We start from the raw sequence: 24,440 nt of genomic DNA, 5'->3' as shown, positions 1-24,440 counted from the left end.
AAATCCCATTGGCTTTTTTTGCCGCCACATCACATTGTTGGCTCATGTTTAACTTGTTGTCCACGAGGACTCCAAGATCTTTTTCACACGTACTGCTCTCGAGCCAGGCATCCCCCATTCTGTATCTTTGCATTTCATTTTTTCTGCTAAAGTGGAGTATCTTGCATTTGTCACTGTTGAACTTCATTTTGTTAGTTTTGGCCCATCTCTCTAATCTGTCAAGATCGTTTTGAATTCTGCTCCTGTCCTCTGGACTATTGGCTATCCCTCCCAATTTGGTGTCGTCTGCAAACTTGATGATCATGCCTTCTAGCCCTTCATCTAAGTCATTAATAAAGATGTTGAACAGGACCGGGCCCAGGACGGAACCCTGCGGCACTCCGCTCGTCACTTCTTTCCAAGATGAAGAGGAAGCATTAGTGAGCACTCTCTGTGTTCGTCCATTTAACCAATTACAGATCCACCTCACCATAGTTTTGCCTAGCCCACATTGGACTAGTTTCCTTGCCAGAAGGTCATGGGGGACCTTGTCGAAGGCCTTACTGAAATCCAGGTACGCTACATCCACGGCATTCCCCGCATCTACCCAGCTTGTAACTCTATCGAAAAAAGAGATCAGATTAGTCTGGCATGACTTGTTTTTGATAAATCCATGTTGACTATTAGCGATGACTGCATTTGTTTCTAAGTGTTTGCAGACCGCTTCCTTAACAATCTTTTCCAGAATCTTGCCCGGTATCGACGTGAGGCTGACCGGATGGTAGTTGTTTGGGTCGTCCTTTTTTCCCTTCTTGAAGATTGGGACCACACTGGCCCTCCTCCAATCTGCTGGAACTTCTCCCGTTCTCCAAGAACTCTCAAAGATGGTTGCCAATGGTTCCGAAATGACTTCCGCTAGTACCTTCAATACTCTGGGGTGTAGTTGATCTGGCCCTGAGGACTTGAACTCAGCGGCCAGGTATTCCTGGACGACTTCTTTCCCAATTTGGGGTTGGATGTCCTCCAATCCCTCATCCACTCCATCTTGCTGAGGTTGAAGACTCTCTTTTTGTGAGAAGACCGAGGCAAAGAAGGCATTAAGTAGTTCTGCCTTTTCCCTATCCCCTGTCAGCATTGCCCCATCTTCTCCTCGAAGAGGTCCTATCGCCTCCTTGTTTTTCCTTTTTCTACTGACATAAGAATAGAAGCCCTTTTTATTGTTTTTAATGTCCCTGGCAAGTCTGAGCTCGTTTTTTGCTTTAGCCTTGCGGACCTTTTCCCTACAGGTATTGGCTATTTGTTTGAATTCTTCTTTGGTGGTTTCTCCCTTTTTCCACTTCTTGTGCATGTCTCTTTTGTGTCTTAGCACAGTTAGAAGTTCTTTGGACATCCATTCTGGCTTCTTTGCACTTGTCCTATTTTTTCTCTTTGTTGGCACGGTTTGCAATTGCGCCTTGAGTATTTAACTCTTGAGAAATTCCCATCTATCCGTAACTCCCTTGTCTTTTAGTATCTGTGTCCACGGAATGCTGCTCAGCGTTTCCTTCATTTTTTGGAAATCAGTTCTCCTAAAGTCCAAAATGCGGGTTTGACTTGTCTTAGTTTCGGCCTTCCTTTGTACCTCAAATTGCAGGAGCACATGGTCACTTTCCCCTAAGGATCCTACCACTTCGACCGCATCGATCAGGTCCTCCGCATTTGTTAGGATGAGATCAAGAGTACTCAATCCCCTTGTTGCCTCTTCTACCTTCTGGACCATGAAATTGTCTGCAAGGCAAGCGAGGAATTTGTTGGACCTTGTACTCTTGGCCGAGTTTGTTTTCCAGCAAATATCGGGATAGTTGAAATCGCCCGTGACTACTACATCTCTTTTCTGTGCCTGTTTGGTCAACTGTTGGCAGAAGACTTCATCAAGTTCTTCCTCCTGTTCTTTCCATACAGGGGTTGCAATGATCCTCCCACAAACATTATTACCACTTCAGTGAGTCCAATTAAACACTCACTGAAAGCACAGAAACAGTGTACTGTTATCAACACTTGCATGGCTCTCACTTTTGCAAATTTTATGTGGAAATAAAGTGGTCAATGACATTTTTACATATATTGTATAATCTTTTCGGGTCTAGCTAAATTCTGTAGTAAGGAAGGTTTAGAAAAGTTTGGATATTAGCTCTGCCAATCCTACAATTAAGTTTACTTTTAGAAATATCCCCATGTGCTTTGCTTAGAATGGAAATCCTGCCACCTTGAACATACTGTATATAGAGAAATATTATCCATAAATCTATAAGAGTGAAAAAAAATGTAAAACCACCATTGAGCTCCACAGACACTATCATTCTCACAGAACTGATTAGAATTGCTTTGTTGGCACGGAATTGCTGGCTTTTCAATGAAAAAACTTCTCTATAAAAGAAATAGATCTAGCAATAGTGAACAACATATTTAATATGTCACGAATTTCCAGCCAGCATCTTCCAACAAACATATGGAAATCAAGGAAAGTTATCTATTGTTAGCCAACTCTGAATATCCTGCTAAAGTTATTAATAATCCTCCTGTTACAGCTTCCTACCAGCCTTCAAATCTACAGAGACTGATAGTGGGAGCTATTTTCAAATCACAAATCATACCCTTTATCACACCCATGTGAAGTACTACATTATCTGTATGCATCTAAAGCAGTCATTCCCAACCTTTGGTCTTCCAGGTGTTTTGGACCAACTCCCAGAAATCCCAGACATTTTACCAATTGTTTGGCATTGTGGGAGCCGAAGTCCAAAACATCTGGAGAACTAAAGGTTGGGAACCATTGATCTAAAGGCAGTTACCTTTAAGAGCACCATAACTTGCAGGACTTACTACATTCAACAGAATATCACCTCCACATTCTACAGTCTAATTTAAACGCTGGGTGCAGATATCAGGATGCCATTTACAATATGCAGGCAAAACAGAAATCTACTTCAAAAACCATACCTACAATATTGACAAGAAAAGTAGAGCAACCACTGGCCCAATGGTTTAATTCAGGAGTTTTGTTAACGACTGGAACATAAATACTTTTGAGTGTAAGAAAATTAGAGAAAAGGGAGCATTGGATTTATAGATCTGGACTTTGAAACTTCCAGTCTTTCAGCATTTAGCATCATTAATCATTTTAGAGTCAATTCTCCATCACACCTTGGGCAAAGTGTATTTTATTCAGAGCAGCTGGTCCAGCTATCTCCCTCATGCACACATAGTCAGTAGGGCTGGGCGGTTTCGTTCGTTAATTTCATAATTCGTTATTAATTCGTATTTAAATTAGCTTACGATCCGATATTGAGCCATGCAGGAATAGTGTGAGGAGTAATTAAAAATCGAAACAATTTTTCCAATTTATTTCGTATTGTTTCGTAATTGTTTCGTAATTGGTTCAAAATTGTTTCGAAATTGTTTCGTAATTGTTTCGTAATTATTTCCGTATGTCTGGTGCAAGTTTTATAGTTGTTGTTTGTTTTATCAGTGATAAAAAATAAATTATCACACCAACAGTCAACAACAGAGGGAGAGGGAAGCTTCAGAAGTTCCCCCTGTCCCATTTGGAGGTTTTTTTAGCATATTGCGCAATCGCGTTCACCATTAACGAATTGATTCGAAATTAACGAAATTTCGTAAATAACGAAATTTTGAAATTTCAAAATTTCGGAAGTTTTTAGAATTTGGAAACGCTAGCACCCCCTGGAAACGAATCGAGTTTAGAAACAAATTTTTCCGTGGTTACCCAGCCCTAATAGTCAGCATACTGACCACTAACATTATAAAAAATTACAATGGCTTGATTTACACCAAAATAATCAGGCAGAAATATATCACAAAAAGAAATGAAATGGATGTGCTAAATAGTAATTCATCACCAAATGTATACAAAAATGTGAAAGAAATCCAGGTTTTCCCTTATTTCGTGCAGAATTATCCTTAGGTACAATACTTAACAAATCTTGTTTGAATCCAGAGAGGTTGTGTGCATTATCTTTCTAGTCTCTGTTGATCTGGCAATTGGCAGTACTGATTTCTGACTATAATAAGAGGACTATACCTATTGAAAGTTTCTGCAATATTTATCTGAACACATGGTATTTCTTAATAAGATGTAAATCTGTAAATCTGTGTCTTTTTAAAATATATTAGCATTCTACAAAAATATACAATTGTTGGGCCTTGATGGAGGAAAAAACAATAAATGTGGGCAGAATGTTAGTTTCTCATTTTAGCAGGGCTATCTTCTCTCCTTACTGTAATAAATCTGTCAATAGTATTTCTTATTTTTTGATATTATGTGATGTTATTGTGACATCGCATGCTTGCCGTTTTATATTTATGTAAACCACCCTGTGTCCCTCTGGGTTGAGAGGGAGCTGTAGAAATAAAGTTGCTGTTATCATCATCGTCGTCGTCGTCGTTATCATTATGGTGTTGCAGAAGTGGGTAAGATGATAAAATAGACAGTTTATATCTTCAGCACATCTTAATAGTCTTATATAACCAAAAATGGCCTCTTTTGTTGTTGAAGCCATAATAATGGCATGATCCTCAGACAATGTACCAAACTCTTGGAGTAACAGAAAAGGGGCCAAAACAGTAAGACTGTTAAATCTTTATCCATGACTTTCTCATATTCAGAACATTTTTCCAAATTATTGGGCAAATTTATGGGACTGTGGGTTTGTACTTTAAAAAAAGATTACTTACACTGCATGACTTCTTGGAGCAAAATCCACAAAGATTTTGTACAAAAACCTGTATTTATACAAATGATCATTTTTGTACAATGGATTTTGTCTAAACAAAATCCTCCCTTCCCCCCCCCCCCAAAAAAAAATTCTCAAAGTGCAACATTTTGGCATTTTTATGAGTGTCCTAGTAACATGGAAAAGCAAGCCATGCTTTGTTTGTTTTAAGTGAGCTTAGTAGCCGCACCCTTCTTGAACTTAGAATTTGCAACCATAATAGATACTGCCTTTATCTATTTAGAAAATCCTCTGGGTTTCTGATTAATTGTTTTTGAAACTCCAGCACACACTTATGGTTTGTCTAGCCCAATGTTATCTACCCTGACAGGAAGCATTTCTCCCAGGTCCCAGGCATATTGGTCCTCTGGACTGTCATCTCATCCTTTTAACTACAAATAACCAGGAATTGAAGCTGGAATCTTCAACAGGTACAAGATGCAATATATCACTTAGCTTTCATCTCTCCCTAAAAGAAAGGAGGGTCTCTCCCCCTCAGAAATAAATGTTTGTGTGTATTGCCAGCTGCCCTGGGTAAAAGAAAGTTATTTGCAATGCGATCGTGTATTAGATTTTCACTTTTTTTAAACACAAAACAGCATGTTTATATCTGGGAGACAGTGTGCCACAGCCACTGTTTGTTCTGGAGGGTGACGTTCATCTCCATTGTTTGATGAAAGGGCAGGGCCAATCAGGTATTTTCTATTATTAAAATTGTGTTCCTTCAACTGCTCATTACGTAGGTCATTCCCTGTCTGTGCAATTCACCAATCTATGCAGATATACTTACATTGTGAAAACATATTGCCCTTGAAAAGGACAGCATGAAAGCTTCTCTGGCCCATTTTCTTTAAAATAGCAATCCCAACATGTCGAAAAAAATATACTGAACTAAGTCAGCTAAAAGGAGATTCTCAGTTTAAAAGAGCAGAAATATGAGCTATTTGCCTGACTGATGCAATAATTACAATGCATTATTAACAAAGCTCTGGTTTCATCATTTAATAGCGCTCATGTTTCCACAAGTGAACGCAATTTAGCCATGCACAAACATGCATTTAATGCTGTTATCAGACTGTACCTCAAAATTATATTCAAATGCCTGGAAGCATCACAACTGACAACTTTTAGTTCTGAAGTTCTCTCTAAAATGACTTGAAAAAGAAATTACTTATTTTGGACTGAAAGGGCAGACTCACCTGCACCACTTGGTTTCAGTTTTACAACAAATGCCCTTGAACCTTCAAGGAACATATGATTATTAAAATAATTAATACATGGTAGTAATAAGAACAAATGGCTGGTAGCTGCATTTGTGCTCAGTTCTTCTTTTCTTAGCCATACAATTTCTAGATATGTAAACGCATTGGGTCGGGGACCTTTATTTTATACTGTATTCCACAATGTATAACAAGAATGTTGAGTAAATCCTCTTTCAGTTTAAACCAAAAACTCCAGTATCTCCTTTTGTCTTCTCAAAAACCCTGCTCTACTTACTCAATGCAGCAATTGCATTCGCACACCAGTGTACCCATCTTTTTATCCAGTCTGGTCTTGCTTTCACTAGCAAACTTGTGAAAAAGCAATGCATCAAAGTTTTGTTTCAAAAAATTAAGCTAGATCTATCTTCCAAAGTTTAATGTAACAGGATAATTTAAACATCCCCACAGAAAGAAAGAAAACAGAGATGGAGAGTCTCTTGAAGGACTTCAGTGAAGTATATCATTTAGTAGGAATATGAATGAAATACATCCCAAACTATTTCTACATGATCTTTATTACTCTGGCTTGCAATATATATTTTACAAAGCCTCATTATTCATACTTACTTTGATTGGAATGATTATTGTGTAAACTAATCCCCAATCATGTTGTAAAAATTGCACACATGCAACTGGCTGCAGATGAAGCCATAAGCAGACACACTCCTTCGCAGACAGACAACAAGTAGCTAGAAGCCACTGCCTTCATCACACAATTCAAATTATCTCAGGGAAGGCCAGAAATAAATATTCAATATGAAAAAGAGATTGAGTCTTTGGATGTGTTAAAAAAGATGTTATTTCTCAAATTAGCCCAACATATTTTAGCTGGCAAATATTTGTATGACCTACAAAACAGTTTGGATAGTAACCTGTGGGAATTTCAAAAGGTGTCTCCAAAGCTCATGTCTGACAACTGAACATAAGAATTTCAGTTAGCCAAGAAATATTTGGCTAATTTGAGAAATAAAATCTTCTATTCTACATCCTGATACTCTGTCTCTTCTTTCAACATTGAATTCACTGAATGTTTCCTATTCCTTTTTCTTCTTTTCTTTAGAGATACATTCAACATATTTAGCTGAAGCACATCTTGTATACTGCTTTCATCAGAAGTTACAATGTGCCTAAGCAGTATTACTAACATCTTAAAGATATAAGGAAAAGACCCTACTAAAGACTTTGACCAGAAAGGCATTGAACTCATGCATACATTCCTATGCACAGCTTGGCCACTAAGTGGGCCAATCTGTAACACCTCTGTTAAAATAAATATAAAATATATTTATCATATGCCACTGTTTCTTGTATATCGCTGTGGATAAAGATTTCTGAACAATGATGGCTACTTCTGGATGGGGAAAGTCAAGAGCAAGGCTGAAAGATAAAAAAAAATGTTGGAAAGAAGCCAAAAGCTACATTCTGAAAATTTGGGAAACATTGTATGAATACCTTCTTCCTACTACTTCGTAGCTGAAACAAGACTAAACTCTCTAGCCCTTGATTAAAGTTTCTCTCACTAATTAGCAGTCGTGAATCCAGTTTTTCAAAAAACCAATTTACTATGACATATTTAAAATTTAAATTTAAAAGTGTGACCACATATGTACAGGAGGTAGGGTTCTGGAAATACCGTAGAACCATGAAACCACAAATAGCAAACCCTTTTGAAATGAATGATTTCTGGTGGAAGCATAGCATTACCATGAAGAACCTGGAAAATAACTAGAGAGAACACCTCTAGCATATCTACGTCCTCCTGTGTGATACTACGGCCTACAACAAAATTGCATTTGGAGATCCTAGAAAATGCTTAGACTTTTTTTGGTGCGGGGGGGGGGGGGATGGAGGTAAGTGAAAATGCTGGTTCCATGGATATGGGGATCATACTATGGTATATACACAAGATGTTGCAATTGCTATATGACAACAGACTTAAAGAATCAGCTGAAGTAGACAGCCAAACAAAACACTGAAGCCATTAAATGATCATTTCACAATCATATATTGGTTACATTTGTCTAAATTTCTTCATTCTGATAGGCAGGATTTATATGGTAGAATGAATGTATTATATACTATTTCTATTGTCTAAGAAATTGTTGCTGCTGCTGAAAATGTGGATGCTGTTATTCTCTTAGAGGTATTATCAATTTCAAGACTGCCACATGTTCTAGATCTCAGTTCCATCAGAACTATCTGCAATAAATACATATCTCAAATTAAACCCTGAAGAATTTTTTTTAAAAAACCCATCAAGATAGGAAAGTTTTGCATGTTTCCTCCCTCCTCCATGAACTCATCGTACAGCTGTTTGCAGGTTGCCGTTAACAATTTCCTGTGTAGGGCAAACTGTATGCCACCTCCCTTGTAGAAATAAAAGAGCCAACTTGTTCTTAACTGCTGATGGAAACACTGTCATATTTTCCACTAGTCAGGCTTGGAAACATTACTGAACTAACATTCTCACATTTTTCCATATTTTGCAAATGCTTCAATAAGCAGCTGCAACTAGAAACAACCAAGTGTCTCTATCACTATTATTTTGCTGTCCAATAAGTACATTTTTATATCATTGGTCCACTTCTTAATTCTCAAATGGATAAATTCTCTCTTGTACTGGTTTAGCATACATACACTTTTATGAGCTGTACAAGAACTTGTACAGTTTGGAACTGCAAACTTCTAGGAAAATATTGCTTCCTGTAGATTGCTCAACTGTGTCTTTTTTGGATCAAATTCAATTAAGTTCATGACTTGCAGTCAAGTTACACTTGCCAGTTAGAAAAGCTAATACTGAATGCACACGGGGAGGTTTGCTGCCTTACTGACCTTATCACACACCTTTCACCTTTTTTCATTTAACTTTACCAAAACGCTGCATAATGTAGGTAGGCATTCACTCAATGCACTGTGTGTGTTTTTGGTAAAAACAAATGGAATACTATGCCTCATTGGCCCGTATACACTTGTTTCACTAACGTTCAATTCAGAACAGTTCACAACGAAAAGCTGGTTAAATAAATATAAGATTCAATATTTGAGACTTGTTCAGTTTCGCAAAAAGCTGGCCAAATTCTCAGGCAAAGGAAACATTATTGCACATGTTTTTCACAAGGCAGTTTGTGTTGGAAGTACAAGGTTGGTATGCAATAAAAGTAAAAAATAAAGCTGTGAGGGCGTAGAGAATCAGTGAATGTATTACTTAAAACTAGACTTTGATATATTAGTGATCAACACTGAGAGGACACGAGTCACTTCCTTCAGAAATCTATTCCAAGCATACTCACTTTTGCACTTGACTTCTATGCTATTGACATAATGGTGCCAAGCAAGGATGCTTCCAGTTTTAATCTCATGCATGCTCAGCACAGTCCTGCATTCCACATTCTAACAGGAATATTTGTGGGCAGAATTCATTACATCTTCTCCTCCTGCAAAAGTAGGAATGTTACTTTAGCTGCAACAAAAAGGTTGCTCGTAAGAGGTTCATAAGCAAATGCAACTGATAAAAATAGGGTCAGTTCAGTATTACCTTTCTGGAAATATCAGAGAGCTCAGAGTCTCTGGGGTATGTGATTCAACATATTCTATTTCCCAATAGCTCTTTAGCATGGACAGTGTTGCAGTAGAACAGGAAGACTGTAGTCTTCTGCCCAGAGGGATTGCCCTTAACAGATACGACTGGGGGAAAGGTCGGAAACCAACAAAGAAAAGCGAGGAAAGGAGTGTCGAATAGCAAACGAAGGGCAGGTGAGGCAAGGCTAGCACAGTTCAGTTCAGGCAAGACTTGTGACTTTCTGTACCAGCAGCCTTACACACACACATGTAATATACCATAGAAACAGAAGTTGCAATCAGTACCTCAGTCACTAAGGAGATTTGGACTGTGGTGGGTTATACTGATAGGGTGACTGCACTAAGTATGGCATAATTATGTTTATGATATGCCCCTTTCCTTTTGGGTAGTTTTAAAGACTTGATCATTTCAGTCTGCATTTGGTGAATTTCTGTGTGTTGTGATTGTATTGTTGTTTGTGTTATTTTATTTTCTGTTGCTGATCATTTAAATGTTTCATGGACAGAGTATCATTTTTAAGCTTTGGTTGATTCTCGAGGAAATGTTTAGTGTTCTCTGTAAATGAAGGGGGATCAATGGCAGAAACATTTATCTCTGGTGAAATGTCTATCCCCATGGAACACTAGGAGCTGACAGACTCAGCTTTTGATTTGTAATGAGGCACTGAGGCTTGATTATGATCAGATATTTGTAAGCCCTCAGAAGATTGGGGCAAGGCTCTGGTTGGGGGTGCAGAATCTGTACGTTGTATTGGAGCCAACAACCTGGTCCCTTGTGGAGGGGATTGCTGTCTCTGAGGAGCAGGTGTGAAGCATGCTGGGCTGCCTGGACGAGGCATTTTGTTTGACAGTCCTTATGTGGTGAGTCAATCACTGTGAGAGGGCTGACTTCTGCTCTGCTCAGGAACAGTTGGTGGCATGATGAGACTGGAGTCTCGGTCATGACCATCTGGATGGAATGGTGGGGAGAATCTTGAACCTCCCTCAGAGAACTGCTGAGGCTGCAAAGAAGGCTATGGCATGCAAGTTGCTGAGGAAGCCTTCAACACCTTTAAGGCTCAGGACAACACAACTGACGGTGGAGGTCTTAAGTTGTCATCCGAGGAGAAAAGAGGTGGGGATGGATCTTTCTTTCTTCTCTCTGCGTCTTTTTTTCTTTTTGCAGAGCTATGCCTCGTGCCCCTTTACTGGAGTGGGAAGAATAGTAAATTGGGAGCATCTTGACAGCGTTTTCTCAGATTGGGCCCTGGTAGCTTCCTTCATTGATATTTTCAAAGCTATGTACATCGACAATGTCGATGGAGAGGCTCCAGAGGTTGATGGTAACAGGGTCAAAGCCAAAATAGTTGAGGGGGCAGCCAGAGAGATCAAAGGTGTAGTTCTCCACATCAAAGAGCCAGACTTAAATTTGGATTTTGAGGAAGTTATCACCTGCGACAGGGACAATTCTGACTAATAGTGTCGAGACAAGCCTCTATTTTTTCTTATCTGTGCCATGGGAGCAAGACCCTATAATATGGGAGCAAGACCCTATAATATGACCTATAATATGGGATAATGGGAGCAAGACCCTATGATATGACCTTCTCCCAGGCAAAAGAGGGGTGTCCATCCAAATCTGGTATTTTGCTGTTGCACTAAGTACAACACTTGAATCTGGTCATCGACATGATGAAGGGCTGAGAAGATGTGACATCAAGACTTTCTGGGGTCATACACAAGAAGGGTTTAGCTAAAGCACACGTTAGAAAACAAAAGCAAAGAGTTCTAAGAGCTACTAACTGCAGTGGTGAATGAAAGAGTCTGCTGGAGAGTGGGCATCTTTATGCCCGGGGGGAAAGGGGGCAGGATTACCACCAAAATTTGAATGCTAGAGGCTTTGTAAATATCCATTGGGGCCTGTGCAGGTGCCATATAACCCAGTGGTATGATTCACAAGACCATGTAAAAGAAACTATGTGTATAAGGTGTATATGAAACATAAATGAATTTTGTGTTTAGACTTGGATCTGTCTTCGAGATATCTCATTTTGTATGTATAGGCAAATACAGGTATCCAAACCAAAAAAAAAAAAAATCTGACATCCAAAACACTTCTGCTCTCAGGCATTTTGGATATGAGATACTCAACCTGTGGGGACCCAACATACTTGGAGAATGTTGCATGAATTATGAATAGATGAGTTCAGATGCTAGACTTCTAACTGACTAAAGTAACATTATATCTTGAAATCTTGCCAAAAGTAAGATTCAAAAGCTTGTGTTTCTTATTGCAGAGATATTAAATGGTAACTGAATGATAACGTTTATATATAAAACTAGAAGATAATGCAGGTAAAGCTAAGCCCATTAACATCGATTGGACATACTTCCAAATGAATGTGGTTACAAGGAAGTTGTCAAGTATTTTTATTCCAGAGTATTCCGTTTCGGTTGTCGAAAGAAAGAAAGCTGTGTAGATGCAGCATTCTAAAAGACTCCTCATAACAGAAGTTCTCCTTCAGACTATCCTTGTCTGTCTGCATTTTAGTTTGAAAACTAGGGGTCATAAGGATTTCAAGGACTTTCTCCAAATGAAGACACAGAATATAAATGCACTGTGAATAGTCTAACTGATCTTTTACATTGAAGGCTGAAATACATACATGGCTTTTTATTTTTACTAAACTTAGAAGTTTCTCATTTTTTCACTGACAAATGTATTTTAAAAATGTGCAAACTTGAGTTACCTCTTCCTGCTATAAGGCTATAGTTTTATAGAAATGAGTTGAAAATGCCTCATATACAAATGCAGAATATGCTCCTATACAGAAACTGAAAAAAGCCTACTATCATATAAACTCATAGGGAAGAATGAAAGTACAGATGTGGTGTAATTGTAACAGTCTTTGTTCCAGTGCCATCCCAACTCTACATTATGGCCAAGGGATAACTAAACTGACATTAGGCCAACTGAAGCTGTATTGAAACTGAATCCTTTCCAGCTCAGGAATGTTGGAAATTACTTAGTACTATCCCAGGCTAAGGATGGAAATAATATTTGAAAATATTTCTAAAAGTTTGATCAAAATTTTTAAATCAATCTTAGTCAAGAAACTGTAGCAAAAGGAATACTAACAGCACAGAAATATATGTATAGATAGAAAAATACTGTTTTCTTTACAAATCAACTATACATAAATTTTGCACAGAATGAGTCTTGAATTATAAGCAATCTTCAAAGATTGTGAAGACTTTCCCACAGCAGAAAAAGAATTGCTGCTTTCTTTAAGAAGGGAATTAATAAAGGATTAAATCCCTACCCTACGCTGGGCCTAACTTTTTGCCTGTTCAGAGGCTATGAACTGGGTCAAGAAAACATGGCATCCCTTACTCTGCCTCTTCTCTACACAACATGTAAGTGATAAACTTTGGGATCAATCAGCAGTTCAGCTAACAACATTCCAGTTCAGCCGGCTTCTGTCTAGTAGGGGGGCTACTAGGATTACTGAACCAATGTTTTAGTATGGAACATGCTAAATTATTCATGCAACATCTCTTCTGCACAGGTGCTCCACTTCCTCAGGCAAGGAAGCCAAGACAGCACAGGTGCTACAGATCACTACAGGAGATTCCTTACCATCCACTCTGGGTTTCTTCCTCTCTGAGCTCTCACACAAGCACATGCTTTCTGTTCCTTGTTTCCTCCTGTTGCTCTCATCTTTATATTCATCACTGAAATTGGATATTAAGAAAAGCCCTTCCAAACAACTTTGGTTTTGTTTTTTTACTGAATAGTTTTTTTACATCTTTTGAAAAAAAAACTTGCATTCTTGCTGGAAATGTTTTCTTTCCAGGACATCATGTATCAACACCATAAGCATTATTTCAATTAAGGCAATGGTGAACATGCTCCCTAAAATGCAACCACACACATGTCTCTTACATTCGGCGGGGAGGGGGTTTGCATTATTGGTCCACTCATTATCACTAATCTTCTAAAGATTTTAAAAGAACTTGAAAAATAAGAGTAAGTCCATCTGTGTAAGTCTCAATTTACAGAAGAGCCAGCTAAGGAAACTTGAAAGATCTATTTTAAAAATCACACATTAAGTGGCGGATGAAACCCCCAAACATTGTCTATCCCATCTAAACTACCCATTGTATTGAAACTGCTGCAGGCTACCATTCAATCTATTGATCCTTGCTGACATCCCTCTCCCTGCAGCCGCGAATTCAGAGCACTCATGACCAGGAGTCAATGGGATTTCTCAATACAATAGCTTTGTATATTTGTTTACATTGTGGTGCTCACTTGCTGACACTATACAAACATGCATGTGAGTTTTCTTAGAACCCTTAGCACTCTTAGAAGTGCTGGAAGCACCGGCGAGATACTGCGTCTGTTATCTTTTGGAGACAATCATCACATAAGCACAGGACAGGATGTTATGCCTGGATAGAATGTTATCTTGCTTCCTCTCCAGGCGCACCATTCTTTCCCCTCAGCATGTTCAAGCCTCCCTCTCCCCCTTCCCTCTCCCAATGCCCAGCAAAAACTATTTGGCTTAGCTCTGAACGTTAGTGGGGGGAGTGAATGGGCCTGACACATTACATCATTAAAGCTGGGAGAGGAAGCAAGCTTAAGGGCCCAACAGAGAACTTCGCCAAACAGATGTTTCTACTTAGAAGAAAAATCCTCTCTTGTTATTGCTTCAGCCTGTGGTCTGCAGAGTGTTTATTCTCTGAGGTCTTATAAGGTAAGACCTTAAACTTTGGAAATGACAGTGTGACATTTGTATAGGTTCTCCCCCATACAGAAACACTATGCTGAAGATAACCCAGCCCCTTTGGTTCCCTTCTCTGTGTGAACGCAGAAACAAATTTTCCCAAAAGACAAACGAATGTTGAAATCAGTTTAACAGATGGTTAATGTGTTCTTGGGAAATTTGGAGGCACAGAACAACATACAGGTGAAAAATAAAAAGATTCTAATAGATTTTGAGACTACTTAATACACATCAAGTATTTCTAAAGCAATCTTTATAAGTGACTCACATCTTTGTTTTAATACTTCATGTAAATTAAAAGGTTACACTGAATAAATTTTCCAAATGGTGCTCTTTCATTTTCAATACCTAATTTGCAAAGCTTCATTCTGAGCAGTCTTCAACCATATGTTCTCGCAAATTGAGGGCTGAAGCATATTAGAGCATGCTAACCTGTGTGTACAACTGGTCCTGAACACACAATTTCTAATATAACAACTTATTTATTTATTTATTTATTTAAAACACTTATATTCCACCCTTCTCACCCCGAAGGGGACTCATGGCAAACATTCAATGCCTGGATACAATACATAAACATTAAAAAACATTTATCTAAATATTAAAATAGCACAATTTAAAACCGTCCTAGCCATCCGCATCAAATCCAATTGGCCCTGTCATCTTTCCCATTGTCGCTTCATTGCCGTGTCCCAAAAGCTTGGTCCCACAGCCAAGTTTTTAACATCCTTCTAAAGGACAGGAGGGAGGGGGCCGACCTGATCTCACAAGGAAGGGAGTTCCATACTGATTGATGCTCCCGCCTTCTCCTATACTGCCAGGCCACACTGGATCACTTGGTTCTGTTCAGGTCATTGTATGATAATGTGATTCCAAACTCAGTTATAGTATAAGAGCATAAAAAAATGATACATTCAAGAATGGAAAATATTTTCCAGTGTTAGTTGTCGAAATTAACCAAATACAAATAACAGAAGATGTTAACTCATAACAATGACTCCCCCAAATCCCCATCAATTATTATACCTGAGTATATAGTAGAAATAAAGCTCTGCCCTGGTGTTATACACAGTATAGCAGAAGTTAAATTATTGCTGCAGCAAAACATTGTATATTTTGCTTTACAATACTTGAAACTATGCTTAGGAGCCAATATTATCTCTCTATACCACATTATTAATTTGATTCTAGATAGGAAATAATTGATAGTCATTTGCTTTATTAAAAAAAATCCCTGTCCTGGCTTGACATTTAATTGGAGGAGATCCAGACTGAAACAGATGGATCTTCTAAGCGTCTAACATTTTAAGATTTAGAAAGTTAGTACTATTAAAGTACTTTTCTTTGGATCACTATGCAAAACTGAATTTTTTGTGGCAAATAATAATAATAATAATAATAATAATAATAAACTTAATTTATATGCCACTCCTCTCCCCTAGGGGACTCAGAGCGGCTTACAACAAGGCAAAGCAATACAAAATAATAATAAGCACCTAATACATTAGAAATTAAGAGAAATTATAAATAGAACATAAGAAACATAAATAAAAAAACATATTAAATATAACTCAAAACATAAACCATAAATTTAAATAGGTACTAATTATATCAAGAAATTTAACATATTCCCATCTGCTTGAAAACATGTGAAATGAATGAAATATTTCTTGTCCAAATATATTTCATGGTGGACAGGCATGTAGCCGGGGGGGGGGGGCTTGGGGGGCTTCAGCCCCCCCTCCCCGAAATTCTCATGGTGGTCTGCGAAAAGGCCTTACTGGTACATTATTTAATGGTTATGTTTATTCATATCATGATCTGATCACCATGCTCAATATATCCCATATGCATGGGGGTATTGGGGTAATGATACAAAAGGTTTGCTAGGGTAGACCCTCTTTCACTCAGACTCAGCCCCCCCCCCCCCCCAAAAATCAAAATCCTGGCTACGGGCCTGATGGTTGAAAATAAGTCACTGTTCCCTAACCCCATTCACAACCCAGATAATGGGCTTCATGAAAACTCAATTACCTACACATTGAGCAAAAACATGTCATTGGTTATCTACTGTCACAAAAAATTTAACCTTTTCCATTGTTGGTTAAAACTATACGCTTTAGTACCTTGTAAAATACATTACATTTCTTAATTTATATTTAAATTAGAAAATTAAGCAGCAGGTGTACAGTAAAGACACATTATTCTCAGTTGAAACCAGAAGCTGAAAAGTTCATTTAGAGGGCAATAGTTCCTAGGATTCTCCAGGTCACACAGACACAGCCTAGAAGCTATAGTCTAAAAAAGTAAAGTTTCCAAATTGGATGAAATATAAGAGGAAAACATGAGGACTGCTGCAAGCTTTAGATTTATGCACCCTCTCATTTCCCTTGATAACCAGAAGATATCACAAGCATCTCTTTCTGGTTTCAAAACAACCACAGTGCCCTGTACTACCCAGTTTATGGAAACTACAGTCTTCTCACTAGGTAATTAAAATGATGATTAAAACAGCATTAAATAACAATATAACTAAAATCTTAAAATCTAACTTTAAAATAGACAATAAAAACAATACCCCACTAAAAGCCTTTTCCTTGTTAAAATCAGTTTCCAAAGGTTTGCTGGAAAAGAAATGTCTTTTCTTTGACCGAGGCCCTTCTCTCGGTCCCACCTGCCTCACAGGCACGTCTGGCGGGGACGAGAGAGCGGGCCTTCTCGGTGGTGGCCCCCCGGCTATGGAACTCCCTCCCTGCTGAAATCAGACAGGCGCCTTCCCTCATGGCCTTCCGCAAGGGCCTGAAAACCTGGCTCTTCGAAAAGGCCTTCAACTAAGTGCTATGTTTTTTGGAATGACCACCGGAATGGACTATGACTATGAGATTGATTATGACCCAAACTAGACGAAGCGGATTTTTAAATGTTGTGTTATGGTCTTGATCTATTGTAAATTGTTGTCTTTTCTATGTTCTGTACACCGCCACGAGTCGCCCTCGGGCTGAGAGTGGCGGTTAACAAGTGCAAATAATAAATAAATAAATAAATAATAAATAATTAACGTTCCATCAAGGAGCCCCTAGTGGTGCAATAGGTTAAACCCTTGTGCAAGCAGGCCTGAAGATTGACAGGTAAGAGGTCTGAATCCAGGGAGAGCATGGACGAGCTTCCTCTGTCAGCTCCAGCTCCCCATGCAGCAACATGAAAGAAAACTCCCACAAGGATGGTAAAACATCAAAACATCCAGGCGTCCTCTGGGCAATGTCCTTGCAGACAGCCAATTCTCTCACACTAGAAGCGACTTGCAGTTTTTCAAGTCACTCCTGACATGAAAAAAAAAAGTTCCATCACAAGGAAAACAAGATTTTCCTAGGGAGGGAATTCCAAAGTATGGAGGAATCTGCAAAGAGAGCCTTCTCCTGCTTTGCTATCAATCACCTCTGTGAAAATGGCAGGATTGAGTGAAGCGCCTCTCCTATAGATGTTAAAGAGCAACAGACTCATATAGGAAGATATACTTCAGATAGCATGGGCCTGGACAATATAGAGCTTTATAGATCAAAACTAGCACTTTGAATTGTGCCTGGAAATAAATCAGCAGCTAGTGGAGATGTTGCAACAAGTAAGATCTTTGAACCAGCTGAAGTTTCTGAACACGTCCCAGGTAGAAAGCATTGCAGTAATCCAATCAGGATGTAACTAAAGTATGTGTCACAGTAGCCAAATCAGGTGTCCTGAGGAACAAGCACAGTTAGTGCACTAGCTTTAATTGAGCAAACACACTCCTCATCACAACAAAAATCTGGCCCTCAAGTTTCTAGGCTGAGTTTAGGAATACAACCAGGCTGTGGACCTGTGTCTTTGGGTGACTATAAACCCACCCAATATAAACTGAATCCCTATTCCCTGATCTTCTTTTTGACTGCCCAGGAGCACCTGGATTGAATATCAATTTATTCACAATCATCCAGTCCATTACTATCAACAGGTATTGGTTTAGAAAAGTAATAGTTCCTTGGACAGAGGTGGAAAGAGGAGATAGAGATGGGTATCGTCAACACTGGTAACACCTAGCCCCAAACCTGCAGACAACCTTTCTCAGCTACTTCATACATAGGTTAAATAGTATAAGGGACAAAACAGTTCCCTGTGAGTCCCCAGAAGCAAATGGCCAAGGGGTTTAATAGGAGTCAGCACCTTCTGGGTTCACCCCTCCAGGAAGAAATGGAGCCACTGAAAATTGGTGCCTCCCAAGTCACATTCAGTAAGACAATCCAGAAGAAGACCATGAATGCAATTGAATGCCATTAAAAAGGCATCCATCACAGTGACCAAAGCTGTCTCCATCCCATAACAAGTCCTGAAGCCAGACTGAAATGAATCCAAATACCTAGGACCTTATTAGACACAGGGACAGGAGCATCTCCCTTCTCTCCACTGCCAGAATGGAGTCCCACAGAGCCCATTGCACGACACAGGGCTACTTGTGGCAGGACTTCCATGGGGCTCTGTTGTGTCAGCAGAGAGAAACTGTGCCCAGTGGAGTCTGATGTTGTCCTGACTTCTCACTGAAGAAGAGCAGAAGAGGTGAAGACAAAGTGGGGAAAGATGGGAAAACGATGTGGGAAGAAAGAAGACAGACCTCGATGGGAGGGAACAGAGCTTAACAATTCCCTTTGGTGTCCCATGCTTTCTTCCACTTTAACCCTGCCCATATGATAAGGTCCATTGTCTCATCCAGAAACACATTTGCATGTTACAGGAGTATTTCCTTTCAGAAGCTTCTGATCTTCACCTCGTGAGCGGAAAAAGATGACCAAGAAGCATAGAAGCCGAGCAGTTCAACTACACAGTGTGAAATTTATGATTGGGAATGTTGTCACTGTTTTAGTCCATTGCAACAAAGAATTTTGGGGCAAGATTTATTTTATATATTTTTGTCGATTGAGAAGTAGGCCACAAAAGTCTATGGCAAAAACACTTTCATTTTTAGGATGCCACAAGAGCTCTGTAATTTATGATTTGAAGTTATACCAGACTGTTTTCTGAATGTGCAGCACATAAAAATTGTTATTGTTATTATTATTATTATTATTATTTATACCCAGGGATACTCAAAGGATATTTAAAGCAGCTATCAAAATTACTTTTTGTGAAGACATGAATGGATCAAAGAAGCTCATAAGTACAACAGGAATATGCAAAAGATTTTCTCATAAATTATGTGTTATAAAGTAGGAGATAGTATGTGGCTATTGATAGTTTCTTACCTCTCAATTGACATCAAAGATGAAAGTAAATATTGGTTTTAAGTAAGACTATTCGGTTCATTAATCCAGTTAAAAATTGTTCTTTAGCATCTTCAGCACCTATTTTAGGGAACAAAATTTAAAAAAGAGCTTCAGCAAGCTGGGCAAAATAATCCCAATTCATTTCTACCACAATGTACTTTTGTACATGAAGATGTTATATACTTAGGTGATGGGTCTCTGTGACATTTTGGATCCCCCACCACTGGCTGACGAACAGAGATCAGAACATCGGCTATTTCAATTTCTACACAAACCACAGTAAAAAAAAAAAGGTAGTTCTGTTCTAGAAGTACCAAGTGTAAACAATGATAATTTCCCCTTTATAATATGAGTATAGAGTGGATAGAGGTCTGATCTTTCATCACTTATCAGTATTTTATAAAAACTCTTCAAAACAGACTCGCTGTGTATATGTCTTACACTTGACTTTCTCCACCTGAGCAAAAATTCCCAAGCCTACATATCAATTGTTTTCAATGGTTCTAATATAAATGGAGCGGGGGATGGATCTACACTGTCCTATATCCCAGGATCTGATCACACATTATCTGAACTGGATTTTATGAGTCTACATTGCCAAATAATCTGGGATAAAAAGACAATCTGGAACCAGATTCTGGTATACAGGGCAGTGTAGATCCAGCCTGAGGTTTCAATCGAGACCACAGCTCAAGATCCAACAATATTACTTAGTATCCAGTGCCAATGGAAAAAGGACCCTCTTGCCCTCTCATTACACACCCACATGTTCCAGCAGGGTTCTCAGCCTGCTAAAGCAGAGCTTTGGTACACAGGGAGAATGCAGAGGGAAAAGAGGTTCCAGATTTTGAGCTAAGACCCACGATCCCAGACAAGTACAATTTATGTATAAGACAGTCCTACATATGGTGCATATGCAAAAAAGTATGTAGGCAGGGGATAACACTTTTTGATTATAAAATACTTTTGCCAGCTGACAAATCTGTTACAGATACATTCTATGTACATAACCTGAATCTAAGGTTCATCATTATCTTGGGGTTGGTTACTCTTAAAATGGCTCCTTTTAAGGGAAAGCCCCTACAGTTTTGCATTGCATTAATCGCTGTTTATTATCAAGTGTTGCTGTCACAGGTTGAACAATATACATAAACTCACAAAATCTCCAAACAGTATATTCAGGGTATTTATAACAAATTATTTTTAGAATAACATCATCTGCTATGCATTCCATGTATGTATTCTGATTCTTATGTCTATAAAAATGATATTACAAGTAAAACCTCATTAGATTAAATATTTTCTTTTCCGAACTGTGTGGAGGGAATAATTAAATAATCAACTAGCATCGTACATACTAAGAGCAGGTGTGTTATGCAAAGAACCACAGGCCCCAAACTTTACTTTACTTGAAGGGCTGGTTTGATACATTATGAGATCCAACCATTAAAATAGTTCATTATATAAAACTAAAATAAGTAGAGGTAGTATCAGTTTGAGGTAACTAGAATTCTTTTACTGAAAATTATACAATAAACCTATTTTATCTAAATAAATAGAAAATGCTGTTTGTCATTTTGAATCAAGCTAAATAACACATCACAGTAAGACATGTGACATTTAGACTTACTGTTTTTGTATATAAATTATAGTCACTTTTTTCTCTATTATAAGAAAGAGGCAAAACAATACAATATACAATTTAAAACCTAAAGATTATAAACACTGATTATAAAGATAGAATTAATCCTAGGACTATTAAAAATAAATAGTTAAAACCATTAAAATAATCAAAATCCTATTTAAAATACATAAAACAACACAACACTCCCTGAGTTGATGTTAAAACCTTTCTTCTTTAACACTCTGCATGAAAATAAAGGTTTTCACCTTCCTCTGGAAGGAAAGCAGGGAGGGGTTCTCTCTAGACAGAGAATTCTAGAATTGAGGGACAGCCACTGAGGCTTCATCTACACTGCCATATAATCCAATTTCTAAAACCAGATTAACTGGATTGAACTGGATCTTAATGCAGTATGGACACATATAATCCAGTTAAATGCAGTTAATCTGCATTCTGAAACTAGATTATATTGTAGTATAGATCAGACATGGGCTAACCTTTTTGCCCTGGGGCTGGGCTGGGCTGGGAGGGAGGATGGGGTGGGCCCAGGAGGAGGTGAGGTGGGGGATGGGGCAGACCCTGGAGGGATGGGGATGGGGGTGGGGTGAGCCCAGGAGGGGCAGGATGAGCCCACGTGGGAGAGGGGGGACAGGAGGGGGAGGGCGGGGCCAGGGCAGTTCATCCACAGGCTGTCCTCCCAGCATAAAGATGAGACTACTGAAGAGGCTTTGGAGCCCCCTTGGCTGGCACCTGCCTCCTTCGCAGGCCATGCTTCTCCTGGCATCAGGCATCCCCTCTACCTGAAGCCGGGAGAAGGGAGAGGTGGGCGGCTTTCGAGCAAGCTTTGGAACCCCCTTGGCTGGTACATTTATTTATTTATTTGCTGTATTTGTATACCGCCTTTCTCAGCCTATCGGCGACTCAAGGCGTGCTTCTCCCCCAGGCGTGCTTCTCCCAGAATCAGGACAGAGCCACTCACCTCATCCTTTTGCTGGGAGGAGAGCCTGAGGAAGCACTCCAGTGGTCTCCCAGCCACTGCGTGCCTTCCTCCCCGTCCTTTCAGCCAATGTATCATTATGCCCAGTGGACACAGAAAATTTGGAGAGCCAGACATAAGTGCCCAGAGGAGTGTGTCTGGCCTGTAGGCCTTAGTTTGCCCATGCCTGGAATAGATCCAGCCTGAGAAAGCTCTCTCTTATGTCCCCACCAACTATACTTTTGATGGTGGTGGAAATGAGAGAAGTGCCGCCCTGGTTTAGTTTATAAAGAACAAGTTATATTTAAGACAATTGTTCTTTAGATATTGATTGGAAATCAAACGGATAAAAATAAAATTAAACATTTTTAAAGTTTTGGAGCCCTTCTTTAAGATACAGAAGATCTTCAGATTCAGTACCCAAAAATAAGGTTTTATCCTTATTTGTCATCACCAACACAAACACTTGAATAACTTCTGATCAGAAGGAGCCTAAGCATCAGGCATAATCAAGCACAACTCTTCCAGGAGGCTGACAGTGCAACTTGATGCATATTTACTCAGAAATGAGTCACAGTCAGTTCAGCAGGTAAGAATCTATAGCCTTGTTGTCTTGGTGGGAAATAGTATGCAAAAAATCAATAGACCACACTTCTGTTTTCTGCTTACTATCTTGGATTCTAGCTATTTACCCCAGGTTACAGAAACCCCATTCATGTATTTATAAATGTGCTATGTCAATATGCAAAGAAGAGAAACATCCTAGCTCTATCATCTTCGTCTTCAGCCCCACTGCCTTCCAACATGTAGTAGGAATAGTTTGAAGTAGAGAGTTACTCATAGAGGTTCTCCAATTAAGTTTGAACCCATGTTTTTCATGGTTTCAAATCACATGGATGGCTGTCATGGATAATGGAAGCTCCCTGTTTCTAACCCATCATCCATCACACATTTAGCATTAAGGAAATTATAATTGAGGGAACAAGTTTAGTTATATTTTTATTTGACCTGCTGAAAATTTTATTGATTATACCTGATAGAGTCTTAAAGCAGTATGAGGCATGGATCCTGAAATCAGAAAACACATCTTCTGATCTACAACCTATCCAACCATGCCCATCTGCTGAAGGGAGCCAGTAGAATGGCAGCAACCAGCTAAAAGCCACTGCAAATTTCTCTTGCCACATAGGGTTAATGACATAGTGGCCTAAAAAGGTATATAGACCTTCTCTACTACCACTACAAGGATCCAGTTTTGCAAGGGTGCAACTAAATGGGAGGGACAGGAGCAAAGTAAAGATTTCAGCTTTCATGTCCACCCTGGGGAGCCTGGTCATTAGCAGCCTGTGAACTGTATGACCCGTCCCACCATTCATGTGGAGTATGTGCCAAAGACAGAACTCCTTGGAGGAAAGCACACTGCCAGGGGAAGAAGGTGCAATTTCCTTTCCCGAAGTTAGCAAATAGGGACTCTCTGAAAATCTCTATCCAAAGTCAATGAAACCAAGTTCAGTTGCACTGGTTACCACCCAGAAATTCATATTTTTGTGAACGGATTATCATGCAAATAAAAAAACTACACACAAATGTAATGCAAAACTGTAATGAAATTCTATTTCATGAACCTCACATGAAAGAGCCACCACCAGCAAATGCATTCCAGTATGAACAAAGGGGGTCCTTTACTTGGGTTTAGTCTAAAGCAGTGGTTGTCAACCTGTGGGTCCCCAGGTGTTTTGGCCTACAACTCCCAGAAATCCCAACCAGTTTACCAGCTGTTAGGATTTTTGGGGATTGAAGGCCAAAACATCTGGGGACCCACAGGTTGTCAACCACTGGTCTAAAGGCTTACATACAGGAAAGTGTGCAGGCATAACAGATTGGAAAGGGAATACCCACAACTAGACAGAACACGGATGTGGTTTTATTGGAATCCGTGTCAACATCTAAAGAATGGAACAGGCCTGAAACCCATTTGAAGTTGGAAATTTTCACATATTCTTCTCTCCCTCCTTTCAACATTTGCTATATGAAGCAAAAACAACTGTGTAAATATGTTACTAGCCAGTAATGTAAACAGTGGTCTATATAGGTATTTGGGCATGTAACAAAACATATGTTCTGGCTTCAGATCTTTGCATTTTATCACTTCATTATGTAATTGTTTAAGAACTGTATTTTCTACAGAGGC

At 39.0% G+C, this 24,440-nt stretch overlaps 1 protein-coding gene across 9 annotated transcripts in view; it reads right to left on the bottom strand.

Annotated features, from left to right (window-relative positions):
- HIVEP2 (HIVEP zinc finger 2) overlaps nt 1–24,440 on the bottom strand; it is a 194,198-nt gene that overhangs the window by 55,084 nt on the left and 114,674 nt on the right. For 5 of the 9 annotated variants that reach the window (XM_067466313.1, XM_067466306.1, XM_060753483.2 and 2 more), the window contains one exon: nt 19,629–19,727. The exons of 3 other annotated variants lie outside the window; for them this stretch is intronic. The gene's annotated coding sequence lies outside the window, so the exon portion shown is untranslated. Of the gene's footprint in view, nt 1–9,303; nt 9,448–19,628; nt 19,728–24,440 lie in introns of all 9 variants that reach the window. One more of the 9 variants, XM_067466307.1, reaches the window with a different exon arrangement.

This window comes from Anolis sagrei, chromosome 1, assembly GCF_037176765.1.
Source record: "Anolis sagrei isolate rAnoSag1 chromosome 1, rAnoSag1.mat, whole genome shotgun sequence".
Classification (NCBI taxonomy): Eukaryota; Metazoa; Chordata; class Lepidosauria; order Squamata; family Dactyloidae; genus Anolis; species Anolis sagrei.
The sequence above is the reverse complement of the archived record's forward strand: the minus strand, read 5'-3'. Positions and strand labels throughout refer to the sequence as shown.